This window comes from Bactrocera oleae, chromosome 4 (assembly GCF_042242935.1).
Source record: "Bactrocera oleae isolate idBacOlea1 chromosome 4, idBacOlea1, whole genome shotgun sequence".
Classification (NCBI taxonomy): domain Eukaryota; kingdom Metazoa; phylum Arthropoda; class Insecta; order Diptera; family Tephritidae; genus Bactrocera; species Bactrocera oleae.
This window is the reverse complement of record NC_091538.1, coordinates 44,269,742-44,284,849: the sequence shown is the minus strand read 5'-3', so window position 1 is coordinate 44,284,849 and position 15,108 is coordinate 44,269,742. Positions and strand designations below refer to the sequence as shown.

Below are 15,108 nucleotides of genomic sequence, written 5' to 3'. Positions count from 1 at the left end.
ATACTAGGTATATGAGGAAAAATCGACTAGCAAATCATTGTATTGGGAAAAATGAGCTTAGACCACGGTCTAGACCGATTTCATTCATATTCAGCGGAAAAACACATTACGTTTATAAAAACTTTCACCAACATAAACGATTTAAAGTCGAGAAGAAAGTCGTAAATCATTATATCCTGTATATTTGAGCTAAGAGAAGTATATTCCGAGACATGTTTTCATTTCAATTTTATGAAGCTAAGATATACTTTCAGTCATCGACTGATACTCAAAGCGAACGGTTGTGTTTTGTGCTATTGGTGATTTTTGATATTCCTTAACACCTTCTTTTTCGTGATTGCGTTCTAACTTCAAGGAGTTTTATTTAAATCACGTGTTAAAGAGTGTTTGTATTATAGTACAGTGAACTTTAAGAGATATGCCCCCAAGGGGACACTCTCTTGGTGATAACAGGTTCGCCCTGTTATCAACAAGCCCCAAATCGAAAAGAAAAAAAACCTAAGGAACTCCCATTAACGATTTCCCAAGCCTTCCTTCAACAACAAAAGACAATCCAAAATATTAAGTGCTAACTGCAACGAATTCTCAAAAACCTATAAGCAAATATTCGTGTTTTGCTGTGCACAAAGCTTTAAAAAACATTAGCAGTGAAATAATTAGTATATCTGAACTTAGAGACGGAAAATTGTTATTACTCATAAAAAACAACAACATAGCCCAAAAATTCATAATAACAAAAAAATTACATGGCATATACTCCACCATAACCTTAACTACACAAAAGGAACAATTTACGCACCATGTCTTAATGAAATACCAGACGATGAAATCATTGAACATTTAAAAGAACAGGGTGTAGTATCAATTTTCAAATTCTCTAAATATATAAATCAAAAGCCAGTACCTAGTGGAGTTGTTCTTCTTACCTTCGATAAAAATCACCTAACTGAAAAAGTTGAAGTGTCTTGGTACACAACTTAGGCAAGGCCATAATATCTTAACCTCATGAGGTGCAAAAGCTGCCAACTACATACAACCAAACGACGTACTAAAGCCTTTGTTTGCAAAATGTGCGCTCTCCTCTCTCACCAACCCACGCCTTGCACTCATTCCTTTTGCATTAACTGTTCTGGTAATCCCCCATCTTCTGACAAAACAAGTCCCAAATTTAAACAAATGAAACAAATTATAACCATCAAAACAGACAAAAAGTGATCCATGCGAGAAGCAATAAAAATACAAAAAACACAGTTTACTCCTTCTCTCAGTCTCCGCCACATTCGCTAGTATAACAAAAAATACTACCAGCAATTTAAAAGAAAACAACAAATTCATGCAAAACTCTTCTACAGAAAACATTCCTTCCTTTATATACAACAAATCTACCAAAAATTATAACGAAAAACAAGGAAAAGAAGTAAATGAAAGCAATTACACCACAGCAAATAAGACAAAATACAACAAAAACAGCATCAGTCGAAGACTCTCAAACCCACGCAATGATCTCCTCATTGCTCTTACACCTTACAGCTCCCGTACTAACAACACCAACAATATTCCCACCTCAACCTACAGTATTCCCTCTTTAACAACAGACAATGTAATGATAGAGTAAATAATGCGTATTTTACAATGGAGTATAAATGGCTTACTCAATAACTACCCTGATTTAAAATTCCTTATTAATGAATTTCGTCCAAAAATTATATCACTTCAAGAAATCCATATTCTTTTACAAACCTAATACGCCAAACAAGAAATCCGTAAATCGTAAGCAAATTCCAATTGTAAGCAACATCTCTTGCCTAGGTATCGAAATAGAAATTGGATTCAAATTCACAATTATTAATTGCTACGTCCCACCTCATCAAAATTTTGCTTATAGAGAACTTGACAATATTCTAAATCATTTCACTACACCTATCATTATAATGGGGGACTTTAATGCATGGAGATAACCGACAGTGAATAAAAGAGGCGAAATCATCGAATATATAATCCTTTTAAATGAACTTATTGTACTAAATGTTGGCAAAGCAACCCACTTCTCTACACATAGTACCTTTACACATGCCGGCATTATCCTTGCCTCATCCACAATAGCATCCAAACTCTCATCAAATACAATCTATGAGCTTCACAGTAGCGACCACTTTCCTATAATCACATCCCTCTCAATCCCCAAATCGTACAACGTTAAGCCAAGGTCCAAATTTCTAAACGAAAATACAGACTGGGAAAAAATCACTTCTATATCCGCAAGTTTATCCAATAGTAGGCGCTCTAGGGCAAATGTAAATGCTCAAGCATCTGCTATTAAGACTATGATTCGTTCTGTAGCTCATTTAACCATTCCCCAAAATAACACCAAAATATTTTCAGGAAAACTACCGTATTGGTCTTATGTACTAACTATTCTCAGAATCAGGAAAAAGTCTTTGTGGTCCACATTCAAACACAACAGAAATGACGTTAATTTAATTGAATATAAAAAGGTCAATGTTAACTTTGGCTAAGGTAAGATAAGGTTGGCTAAAAGGCAATCATTGGAAAAGCTAACAGACAATATAAAGCCAACCACTAATCCGAAACAAATATGGTCCGATATAAAGATGTTAACAGAATCCATACATAGGTTTAGTATATACCATATTAATACGCTATCAGGACCTATTTACACTCCTCTAGAAATCTCGGAAAAATTTGCAGAGACCTCGTCATCATACTCCTCCGATACAAACTTTCCTACTACATTTAACGCAATCAAAAACTAAATAGAAAACAAGTAAGGAAGGGCTAAGTTCGGATGTAACCGAACATTTTATACTCTCGCAAAGTCAAATGGTATACTCGTTTGAGATTTCTTTGTGGATTGACTGATATTTTCGGTAGAAGGTCAACTATAGGCACTGGGGTCCACATATTTAGTACTTAGGGGTTTGAACAGTTTTGGTTCGATTTAGACAATTTTTGGCCGTAGGGTGGCATACTTTAATTGCATTATTCACGCAAAGTTTTACACCGATATAATCATTGTTACCTGATTTGCATAGTGGAAAGTTAAAGAATCAGATGGAATTGAAAATGGTGTTACATGGGAAGTAAGCGTGGTTGTAGTCCGATTTCGCCCATTTTCGCACTATGACATAGAAACATGAAAAGAACGTTATGCACCGAATTTGGTTGAAATCGGTTGAGCAGATCTCAAGATATGGGTTTTCACCTAAAAGTGGGCAGTGCCACGCCCACTGACTAATTTTGAACGCGGTTCCTATAAAGCCAATTTATACCATCTCATTTAATGTCTCTGGCGTGTTTAGTGCTTGATTTATCGCGCTTTTAGTAGTTTTTAACAGTACCGTTATATGGGGAGTGGGCGGAGTTGCCACCCGATTTCAACTATTTTCACACCGTCAATAGAAGTGCTAAAAACATTTGCTTCTAGTGAATTTTGTTATTATAGCATTAGCGGCTTAGGAGATATGCACATTAAACCTATTAGAGGCAGGACCACGCCCACTTTTAAAAAAAAAGTTTTAATTGCAGATGCCCCTCCATAATGTGATCCTGTGTACCAAATAACAGTCTTGTATCTTATTGCGGAGCATAGTTATGGCAAGTTATTTGTTTTTGATTAATGGCGTTTTGTGGGCGTGGTCCGATTACGCCCATCTGCAATACCAACCGTCTCACGGCACCAAGAAACATGTCTACCAAGTTTCATAAAGATATCTCAATTTTTACTTAAGTTAGAGCTTGCACGGACGGACGGACGGACGGACGGACGGACGGACAGACAGTCACCCGGATTTCAACTCGCCTCTTCATCCTGATCATTTATATATACATAACCCTATATTTAGCTCGATTAGTTTTAGGTGATACAAACAACCGTTAGGTGAACAAAACTATTATACTCTGTAGCAACAGGTTGCGAGAGTATAATGAAACCTATTTTAACTCATCACCTTCTCCAAATGCACTTCACATTAACGAATTCGAAACCACTCTTTTGACCCTAAAAGGAAAAACATCCGGTGCAGACAAAATATCCTACCCCATATTAAAAAACATCTAATACTCTCTTAAAGAAATACTTCTCAACCTCTATAATAAGATACTCAATTTTAACTTAAGTTTCCCTAATCATTCCCATTCTTAAACCTAATAAACCTTCTTCCCATGTTGAGAATCATAGCCCCATTTCCCTCTACTACACTAGAGAAAATCATTTCTTCCAGACTAATGTGGTATGCAAAAGTAAATGAACTCATAAGCCCGCACCAATTCGGTTTTCAAAACGGGTTAGGAGTAATACAAGTAGACCCCCTGCTACAATTTGAACATTTTGCTTATAGTAACTTGGCATCCCATAATCACATTTTAGGACTAATCTTGGATCTAGAAAAGGCCTTCGATAGGGTTGTGGGGCTCACATGGTACTCAGTGAACTTAAGTGCTGGAAAATCGGAACCAAAATGTTTAACATTGTAAAATCCTTCTTGTATAATCGAAAATTCATCGTATGTGCCAATAACTGCCAATCTCAGGTTTTCAAATTGAACAATGGTATACCTCAGGGTTCATCACTCTCCACAACTCCCTTCATCATAGTCTTTAACAAAGTCAGCTCCATAATTAGCTTCAACCCGCATATGATAAATTCAACATTTTTTCGACGCAGACGACGTCTTGACCTTTACAAAAATCAAAACTTAAGAAAAGTTCATCATATATTTTTGAAAATTCTAAATAAAATTCCCCATACTCATAGTTTAAAAATACAAGGTATAATATTTGACAAAACTCTTTCTTATAAAGAACATTGTAAACACAAGTATTGTATATTCGATTGATGCAGCTGTTACTAAGATTCGAATCTGTGAGTTTATTGGCAGAATCACTCTATTGTCGACATCTAATAGTCGGAATTTCTAAGACTAAATATTATAAAGTACTTATCATTAAAAAATTGTTTGTGTCACCCAAACATTCTCATTAATGTCACAAGAGCCTTATTGTTATCAAAAAATTGACTATGAACTTGCAAAATACGGACACTGTGCCAAAGCCCATATTAAACTCTTAAGCGCGCCATACCATGCAGCAGCTAGGAATAGTATTCGTGCCTTCCCAACATCACCAATTAAATAAATTTGCTTTATATCCGGATTACCAGATATTCTGCAAAGGACCACATATGACACACTGTTGCTCATCCTGAAATTGCTCCTATGTAGAAACGAGCTAACACTTAATAACGTAAATAGTACCCTCCAACGTTCCCGCAGACACAACAAACCTTCAACCATTATGCGTTGTCTCACTATTTCCAAACAACTAGGAATAATTACGAGCCCTACATTGGTTGAACCCCCACTAACTCCGCCTTCCTTGACATGATCGTCAAGTTGTATTAACGTTACACAACAACATCGCAAGCAATCTGCGAGCAACACCGAATATGTCCAGATATACAAAGAAACTATACAACCATATACTGATTGGGAGTTTATCTTTACAGACGGATCTAAATGTACTACTTCCACCACATTTGCTCTGACAAACAAGATCGGTATCACCATAGTTGCCTTAGTTTTGCCATTATACTGCTCGGTATTTACAGCTGAAGCAATTGCCATATTGGAAGTGGTATTTTTGCCTCTAGCAACCATTACTTGCAGCGACAGCAAATCCGCCATAAATGGCATTTTTAGCCAATCAAACTATTCTCCCCTGATCACAAAAATAAAAAAAACTTATTTATAAATACAACAACATAATCAAAATTATGTGGATACTAGGCCATGCAGGAATTCAAGGCAACGAAATGGCCGACAAACGAGCGAAAGAAGCAAACAAAGAACCTCTACATACCTCTCCATACTTTATCACAAAAGATATGAGGAACTATGTTAAACAACACATCACCGTCTGTTGTTTAAACCATTGGAGACACAGCAATCATCACTATAAACTCTCAAACCCATCTGGACAAAAGCCTCTGTATTCTAATACCATCACCTGTAAGAATATAAAAACATTCATACACATCAGGATTGGACATACACTTGCTACACATGGACATCTCTTGAATGTTAAAAACAAACCCATATGTCCTTCTTGTGATTCGGAAGACTTCACAATACCTCTTATCCTCGATAGCTGCCCTCACTTACAACAACACAGAGCCTTGATATTTGGCGACTACAAACCATCTGACCTGCTCAATCGGACAGATGACAATAACATTAACCATTTTGTAAAATACTTTTAAATCTGCATATTAAATATCTAAAATACAAATAATTATAGTACAAACTAAACTTAAATTTGCCTTAGATTTAAGTAATATAATTGGAATATTTTAATATGAAAATTTTAAATAAGCCGAAGGCCCTAGCAGCCAGGGCTTTTTATATAAGCAAGTGTAATAATTATTTATAGTTATTTATCTTTTAAATAAATAAATAAAAATAAAAAGATATACTCTGATCGACATATGCGATATCTGCTAAATAACGAAAATCATTATATGTTGTATATGGGCTAGGGTAATTGACCAATTTGACCTATTTTCTGCATTAAACTGTAATATATTCAATATTACATGTTCGCATAGTTTTAATATCTTATCTTACATATTGACCGACGGTATAAAGTCAACTGGAAATACGGTTTTATTTTTGACACGAGGGTACATTGTTGTGAGGAGATGACTTTCAGCAATAGCTGTCTTCGATTCGCCATTTCTCGACTCGCTTCTGCTCTCTTGTCGAAAAAAGTACATGTTAAAGCAACAACAAAGCTATCGAGTTGAATTCGTGCACGAGAGTGTGCGGATGCCTCATTAAAGTGGTATAGCCGCTATCTTCAGAGCAGCCAAGTTTCGTTTTGCATATTGTAGATTTTACTATTGAAAAATTAAAACACAAATGTTGGTGATGGCATGTGAGGTACCTTAATTAAACTCATGCAGCCTGAGTTTATTCTATTCTCTATATATTTATTCTATCTCTCATAACCCTAATATAAGGTTTTCAAACTTTCGGTTGGCATTATACCATTTGTGGTATATCAATCAATATGTAAGATATCTTAAAAAATTAACTAAACGTATAATATAATGCTAAAAATATCTGATTTTAGTCTACAAATTACCTTAACTCCCAAATATTACATATATTTACTTTCGTTATTCTAACAAACCTTATGCCGAGCATATCCTTCAATGTATGCTATATATTTATAAAATTGCTTGAAAATATGCTCTACTTGTAAAGTAGACCTCAGCAATGTTAAAATTAATCCCTTTCTCTGTCTCCAATATAACCTGTATAATAATTTCCGACTTTCCACCTAACAAAATGTGTGATACTTTAATAAAATTAATTGAACAAGTTTTCTTAAAAATTGTATGAAAATATGAATGAAATTTGTCTTCACATTGGTCTTAATCTTATATCCCTAAAATAATGAATTGCGATCCTCTAGTTGACGTTTTCACATCAACTCATTATATTAAGTTTAGCTTCTTCAGTTGAGTTTATATCCCATATATCTAATTTGAAGATCATTTTAATACAATTTTAGTAAAATATAGCAATAAAACTATACGAGTCTAAGTCATACTTTTCGAAAGAGTTATATAAATTGAAAAACAGAAAAACTTGAGCTTTTAAACATTTAAAAAAAACCGGTTCTCTTGTCGACTATTCCAAATATTCGCTATTGCGTCGACAATATTTTGTAAGTAATCCAAAATCGTTTTATGATTTCGTCAACTCCAAACGCAGGATTTCCAAATTTCGGTCCGCAATGAAATACAAATCTATCATTTCAAGTGACAATGATATTATATCCAATATGTTTGCAGAATTTTTCAAGTCAAACTACTGTAATAATTCTTCCAAAACTTTTTCTTATCAGCAAGTGCTGTGTTCGAATACTTTAATTAACGCTCCAGTTATTTCTGAAGAAGACGTCCTTTTTAATTTAAATAAGTTAAAACCATCTTTTAGTTATGGCCCAGACATGATACCCTCATGCTTCCTAAAAAATAGTGCCAAATATATTTACTAGCCTTTGACAAGGATATTTAATTCCTCTCTTAAACACAGTATATTTCCTTCAATATGGAAACAGTCATTTATAATCCCTTTGCATAAAAGTGGATTTAGATCCAACATTGAAAACTATAGAGGTATCGCAAAACTATCAGTTATACCTAAACTTTTTGAAGCTATCATCACTGACCATATAACCTTTTCGATTTCTCCGTTAATTTCCTCATCTCAGCATGGATTTCGTAAAGGGAACTCGACTATATCAAACTTACTTGAATTTGTAAACCATGTATCATTGGGTTTTAGGGAACATAAGCATACGGATGTTATATACACAGACTTAAGCAAAGCTTTCGATAAAGTAAATATCTCGATTCTCATACATAAACTTGATCTGCTGGGCTTTCAGCCAAGATTCCTTCAATGGGTATCTTCCTATCTTTATAATAGAACACAACGAGTGATATTTGAGGATACACCTTCAGATACAAATAATGTTTCTTCTGGTGTTCCACAAGGTAGTCATCTTGGCCCGATTCTGTTCTTGTTGTTTATTAACGATATCTCTTCAGTAATAGAATTCTCAAAAATTTTATTATACGCTGACGATGTAAAGCTTTTTAAATCATACACTTCAACTGAGGAAAGGTGTCTGTTGCAAACAGACTTAAACAATTTGGTTGCATGGTGTGATAGAAATGATTTCCCATTGAATCTCAATAAATGTAAGACGATGTGCTTTTCCCGTAGATCTGTGCACCCCTCTTCTTATGTAATAAAACACCATATTCTAGAGAAAGTTTTAAACTATGTTGATTTGGGAGTTAATATGGACCCTAAGCTTAATTTCAGTCTTCATATTGATACCATGGTCTTGAAAGCAAAAGCTGTCCTCAGTTTTGTTAAACGTTGGTCTAAAGAATTTAGAGATCCGTATATTACTAAAACACTTTATACAACTTTGGTTAGACCTATATTGGAATATGGCTCTGTGGTATGAAACCCTAGCTACCAAATCCATTCTGACAAGTTAGAGTCGGTTCAAAAACAATTTTTACTTTTCGCCTTAGCGCATTTCCGATGGGATGCTAGAGTAAGTCTACCTCCAGATCAAATTTTGAACTAAACGAGCCATTCCGCCGTATATGTCATGATTTTAATTCTCATTCCAGCACATTTGACTTATCTGACTCACTTTTCAAAATTAAAAAGACTTTATTGTTTTCTCTTAATTAATGAAAATGTAACAATTTATTATATTGTAACTTTAGATCTTAGCTGTTGAAATTTTTGTTTCTGTAGCTGAGCAGTTTTAGATCTCAACACTTAAAAAACTCTCTTGCCTTTTCTGACTCGGCTAATTCCGCACGTATGCGGATTGCGCCCCTCGCGTCGGTTGGGCGGGAGGAGGGTAATAGTTGGGTTTATTATTATTATTACCTATATAATATACTCGTAACTTAATAAAATACCAAATTTGATTGTACTCTATTCATGATTTCGTCGAATAATTAAGCTGAATTCTTTCCCACTGTTTTTAAATATAAAGATTTGCCTACACAGAATGTTTTTCCCTGCTTTGATCCTTGAAGTTGCAAGAGCATTAAATGTTCGGTTACACCCGAACTTAACTATACCTTACTTGTTTTCTTGTATTTTTAATAATTAAGATTTAAAACCAATTATAGTAATTTATTATTATTATTATTATTTTAGTGCCTGATTTGTATACGGTATATTCGAAGGATTTGTATGCGGTATATTGGAAGAATCATAGGAAATTGAAATTGCTCGAGCGGGTCCTGAGATATAGACAGAGGGGCGGTGCCATACCCATGTCCACATTTGATACCTAGGATGACCTCTCATATCATCTTGGGTGTAAAATTTAATGTTTCTGGCACATTCTTTTAGTGAGCTATCGCCATTTAATAGTTTTCAACATAACCGTTATATGGGGAATGAGCGTGGTTTTTATCCGATTCCACCTATTTTCACACTGTCGGAGGGAACGAAAATATTTGTCCTGAGCGAATTTGGTTGATTTAACTTAAGCGGATATGTATATTAAACCTTTAGAGGTTGGGGACACCCCCATATTTAACAAATGGCCTAGTTATGACACTATATAGGTTTTCGTTTAACGCCATTTTTTGAGCGGAGCAGCCGATTATGCCTAACTACAATACCAACCTCCCTTGTGTGCCAAGCAATACGTGTGCCCATTTTAATCACGATATCTTATTGGTGTTATCACTTGCACGGACGAACGGTTATACATACAGTCACCCGGATTTCGACTTGTCTCGTCATCCTGAACATTTGAATATATAATATATAACTCCATATCTATCTCAATTGGTTTTAAGTGATAACTATAAAAAGCCGTTAGGTGAACAAAACTATTATACTCTACAGCATGTTGGAGAGAGAGCATATTATTTTATTGCATACTAAATTGAAGCTTTTTTAAGAATGATTGAAAAATAATTTAACAAAGTTTTAATTAATTTTCGGGTATTGTGTTGCAATATTTTAATGGGTTTATTTTTCTCTTCAAAGAGTCCTTGACACAAAATCTTCTATAATTGATTGCCACAACACATATAAAATCAGTCGAAAGCTGTAATAACGGAGCGCCAACTTCCTGTGCGTATTGGGTTAAGGCTAACATATAAGCCACATTTAGTCGCAATCAACATCAACATAGATGATAGCAAATTAAGCCTGTAATTAAATCTGTTTATTTTTATAGATGCGAGTAGTTAATCGCCGCCAATGCATCATTATGTACACAACATACAAGCTCAGAGACATATAGAATAAATATTTATGCGTGGATGCCTGCAAATTGCCGCACATGCGACGACTGCTGCCGTTAGGTCAACTCCACATAAGTGCCTAATTGCCCCTGGCAGTGTGCAGCTGAGTCACATGGAATTGACGACAGCCCCCCGAGCAGTCGCAATCAACAGTGCCACTAGCTATGCGGCAGCCGATGATTGTGGTTTGTCAGTGATCGTGAAAATTCGCTGATGTTTTCATGCTGCGTGTCGTCGATGCACGAACGCGCACCCCGCTGCATCAGCCAAGTGCAAGCGTCTCCAAAATAGAATGCGCCTTTGTTTGGCACTGCAATTTTGCACGCACACACATGCTAGTGTTGGTGTGTTGATTTACGCACTCATAAACTCATCGGCTGCCACTTGAAAGTTGCCATCAACCGCATGCCGAAACACATTAATGCGCAAACAGAGACACATAGGCCCTCGCGTGCGGTAAACACTTGAAATTCGCACAATTCACTGGCAATGGCTGTTGATGCTTGGCGGCTCGATCGGTGCACCGATCGCTCGGTCAGCCGGTAGCTGCAGCCATAATGACGGCTTGGTCTCATGTGTCAACAATTGTCATTAAGCTTTTTTGACACATTATGCTTGGTATTCGAAGTATTTCTACGCATTTGTCGTACGCATGCGCACACATACACACACATTTTTGCACGTGCGACGTATACGGAAATAGGAAACTATTTAAATTATGCTATGTGTGCGCGCCACAGCTGGTTGCGACGTGTCTGCTTGACGACGCTTGATGGAAATGCATCGAATCGGCGGCGATGTTGCAAACGGGGCCACATTTTCGATTTTGTTTGAGCATTTTGTATTTACTCACCTACCGCTAGCCAAAGTGAGAAAACCGAAAGTTTATTGTGCGGCGTTTGCGGTTGAACTTTTTAGCGGTCAGTTTGCGGTATTTAATCTATTTTAGGCATCGCATTTCGTGGTGGCGAACTTAAACGAAACTGAATGAGTAAGATTATGTAATTTTCTAGTTTAAAAAATTTCAAGGACGACATAATATGATTTTCTGTGAAGCAAAAATCTTCTTTAATATTTTAATATTGTCTCTAACATGTCAATGGATAATAAAGTACAGTTTTATAATATCTTCGATATTCAAAAATTTGCAAACATTAGGAATAATATTATATGCATAGCTATTTCTCGCTAATTTCTTTTTTCTTATAAAATTTCTCCTACAAATAGAAACTACTTCAAAAACTACTTATCAAAAGAATTAACACAGAGTTAATTGCTCTCTCCATATGGCTTTAATTTATGTATGAAAAATTATGAAAAAATTTGTGTACTCTTGCAACATGCTACAGAGTAGAATAGTTTTGTGCACCTAACAGTTGTTCGTATGTATTATCTAATAATAATCTAGATAAATATAGGGACATATATCGTGGGCCCGCCTTCAAATAGGTTAATGTATGTACCTCTAAAACCGCTAAAGCCAAACCAACCAAATTCAGTCAAAACAAATGCTTTCGACAATGATAAAGTGAAAGATATCGGATACTATCCCCACCCACTTCCCATATAAAGATTTTGTTAAACTACCATAAGTGCGATAAACCAATAAATGAATGCGTCAGGCAAATTCAGTTTTACGCCCGAGAAGCTACAGAGCTTTATAGGAATCGGTGTCAAAATTGGAAGAAAGACGTAACACCGCCCACATTTATTGGAAATCATATATCTGAGGACCTACTCGAAAAGCAACTACCAAATCGGTACATAATATTATTCTGACATTCCTACACTTCGATACGAAAATCTACTTCCCATATACCAAAATTTTAAATTCCATCTGATTGATTCAGTTTCCAGTATATATGTAAATAAGCCATAAACGAGTATAGCGTAATAAGAATTTTCACAAAAAGTGCCTTTAAGGTATGCCATCTCATGTCTATAATTGTCAAAATCGGACAGTTCAAGCTCCCATATACCGAAGCTGTTTACCCAGTGCCTACGGCTTACTTTTTACCGAAAGCGTCTGTCAATATTTTAAATATATTATTGAAATTTGGAAATTGTCAAAAATGGGTTAAATCGGTTTGCCCCCATATTCTTAACAAACCGATTCTCTCTCTATAAAAACGGTGCATTTTTGTGTCTAAAATTGATAAAATTGGGTGGAAACATGCCCTGACCTCATATATCGAATGTCAGGATTTTCAAACATCCGGTTCACTTTTCTCCTTATATATTGTTAATGGCTGTGAGGTACCTGTTAAGAATAAGTAGTAAAATAGTTAAATTGTGTCAATACTAAACCTACCTAATATATGATTATCAAACTTCCGGTTGGCTATATACTCTACCTATTGTAGGCTGATTTTAATAAAATTTTAGTTGACGCCGAGTATAATATAGCAATAAAACTAAGTAATAATTTAACTTAATAAAATACCAAATCTGATTGTGATCCATTCACGATTTCGTCGAAGAATAGATACTTTCACAATATATTTCAATATAAAGTTTTGCAAACACTTGAAAGTATTTGCCGGGCTTTGATCCTTGCAAGTTGCGAGGAGTTCTTCCGTACTTGTTATTATTACAATATTTTTTTTTCTTGTTTGCATTATTATTTCTTATGGCAAACATATGTATGCTTCTTGACTGTCTGTCATGTAGATGTTTATATATAATACAAGTACCCAAATAGTCAAAGAAAACCAGTAAGGAATTTCTAAGTTCGGGTGTAGCCGAACATTTTATACTCTCGCAACTTCCAAGGATCAAAGCCCGGGAAATTACTTCAAGTGTTGGCCAAATTTTAAATTGAAGAAAGTATTGATTGATCCGATTCAACCCATTTTTGACACAAAACAACATATTATTATCGAGAGTTTCATTTGTTTATTTTATAATATGAATTTCAATTATATATCTTACATATTGACTGATATTTTCGGAAAAAAGTCATTATAGACACTGGGGTCCACATATTCAGTACCTAGTGGCTTAAACAGTTTTGGTTCGATTTAGACAATTTTTGGTCACAAAGTGGCATACTTTAAACGCATTATTTAAGTTTTACCCCAATACAATCATCGTTGCTTGATTTGCATAGTGGAAAGTGGAAGAATCAGATGGAATTTAAATTGGTGTTATATAGGAAATAGGCGTGGTTGTAATCCGATTTCGCCCATTTTCGCACTATAACATAGAAATATGAAAATAATGTTATGTACCGATTTTAGTTTAAATATGTTAAGAAGATCCCAAGAAATGAGTTTTCACCTAAAAGTGGGCGGTACCAACCGTCTTACGGTACCAGGAAGTATGTGTACCAAGTTTTATAAATATTTCTTAATTTTTACTCAAGTTATATATATTATATATTATATACAAGTACATAACCCTATATCTACCTCGATTCGTTTAAGGGGATACAACCGTTAGGTGAACAAAACTATTATACTCTGTAGCAACATGTTGCGAGAGTATAAAAATGTATACATCTTTATTTGTTCAACTTCTCATCAACTTTGCCAAATTAATGCGACTTTGTATTTCTGGTTCTTGTAGTGAACGAAGATGACTAACAAGAGTCCTTGTGCAGTCGTAGCGAAACACACACGCGTCCGTCCATCGGTAGCGAGCTCATATAAATAAAAGTACATACTTCGCTTGACAAAGCAATACTTTAACATATGCATACGTGCTCCCAAATGCACACCGCTCCATAATCGCCCAGTCATTGCCACCCATCAAACACAAATCACCACAGACATCACCTTGAGCACACCTCATTAAAGTCAAAACTAAACAGCAGACGAGATGCACCAATAAAGTTCTGAGTAAACACAGAAGACGCATAACCGAAGTGGAAGTTCATAAATAAGCAAATATGTATTATTAATTGCAGCAGCTATGTCGTATAAACGACTTTCAAATCATCAATCTTTACAGCTCACTTATTTGGAAGTAAATTTTAATCTCACTAAAGGTCAAGCGAACGCAGCGCAAACGCATGCGAATCACGCGTATATTTACTCAGATTACTCTTAAAGTGCACTTGAGCGAGCAGCACAAGTACCCTTCAACTCGTCATGTGTTGGCGCAACGTAAAATACCCTGGCTTTATGTGGCTTATAGCGGCCGACATCCAGCGTATCTATTAAATTTCCGATGATACCAATTAATTAAGCTTGTTCGCAAATTGTTTTGCGTTTCTCTTG

The 15,108-nt window shown here is 35.4% G+C and overlaps 1 long non-coding RNA gene across 1 annotated transcript; it reads left to right on the top strand.

The window, feature by feature from the left end:
• Window positions 1–11,647: 11,647 nt before the first annotated feature.
• LOC138857170 (uncharacterized) lies at window positions 11,648–14,901 on the top strand. The gene is made up of 2 exons (XR_011396185.1): window positions 11,648–11,879; window positions 14,456–14,901. It is a non-coding gene; the product is annotated as an uncharacterized lncRNA (long non-coding RNA).
• Window positions 14,902–15,108: the final 207 nt, after the last annotated feature.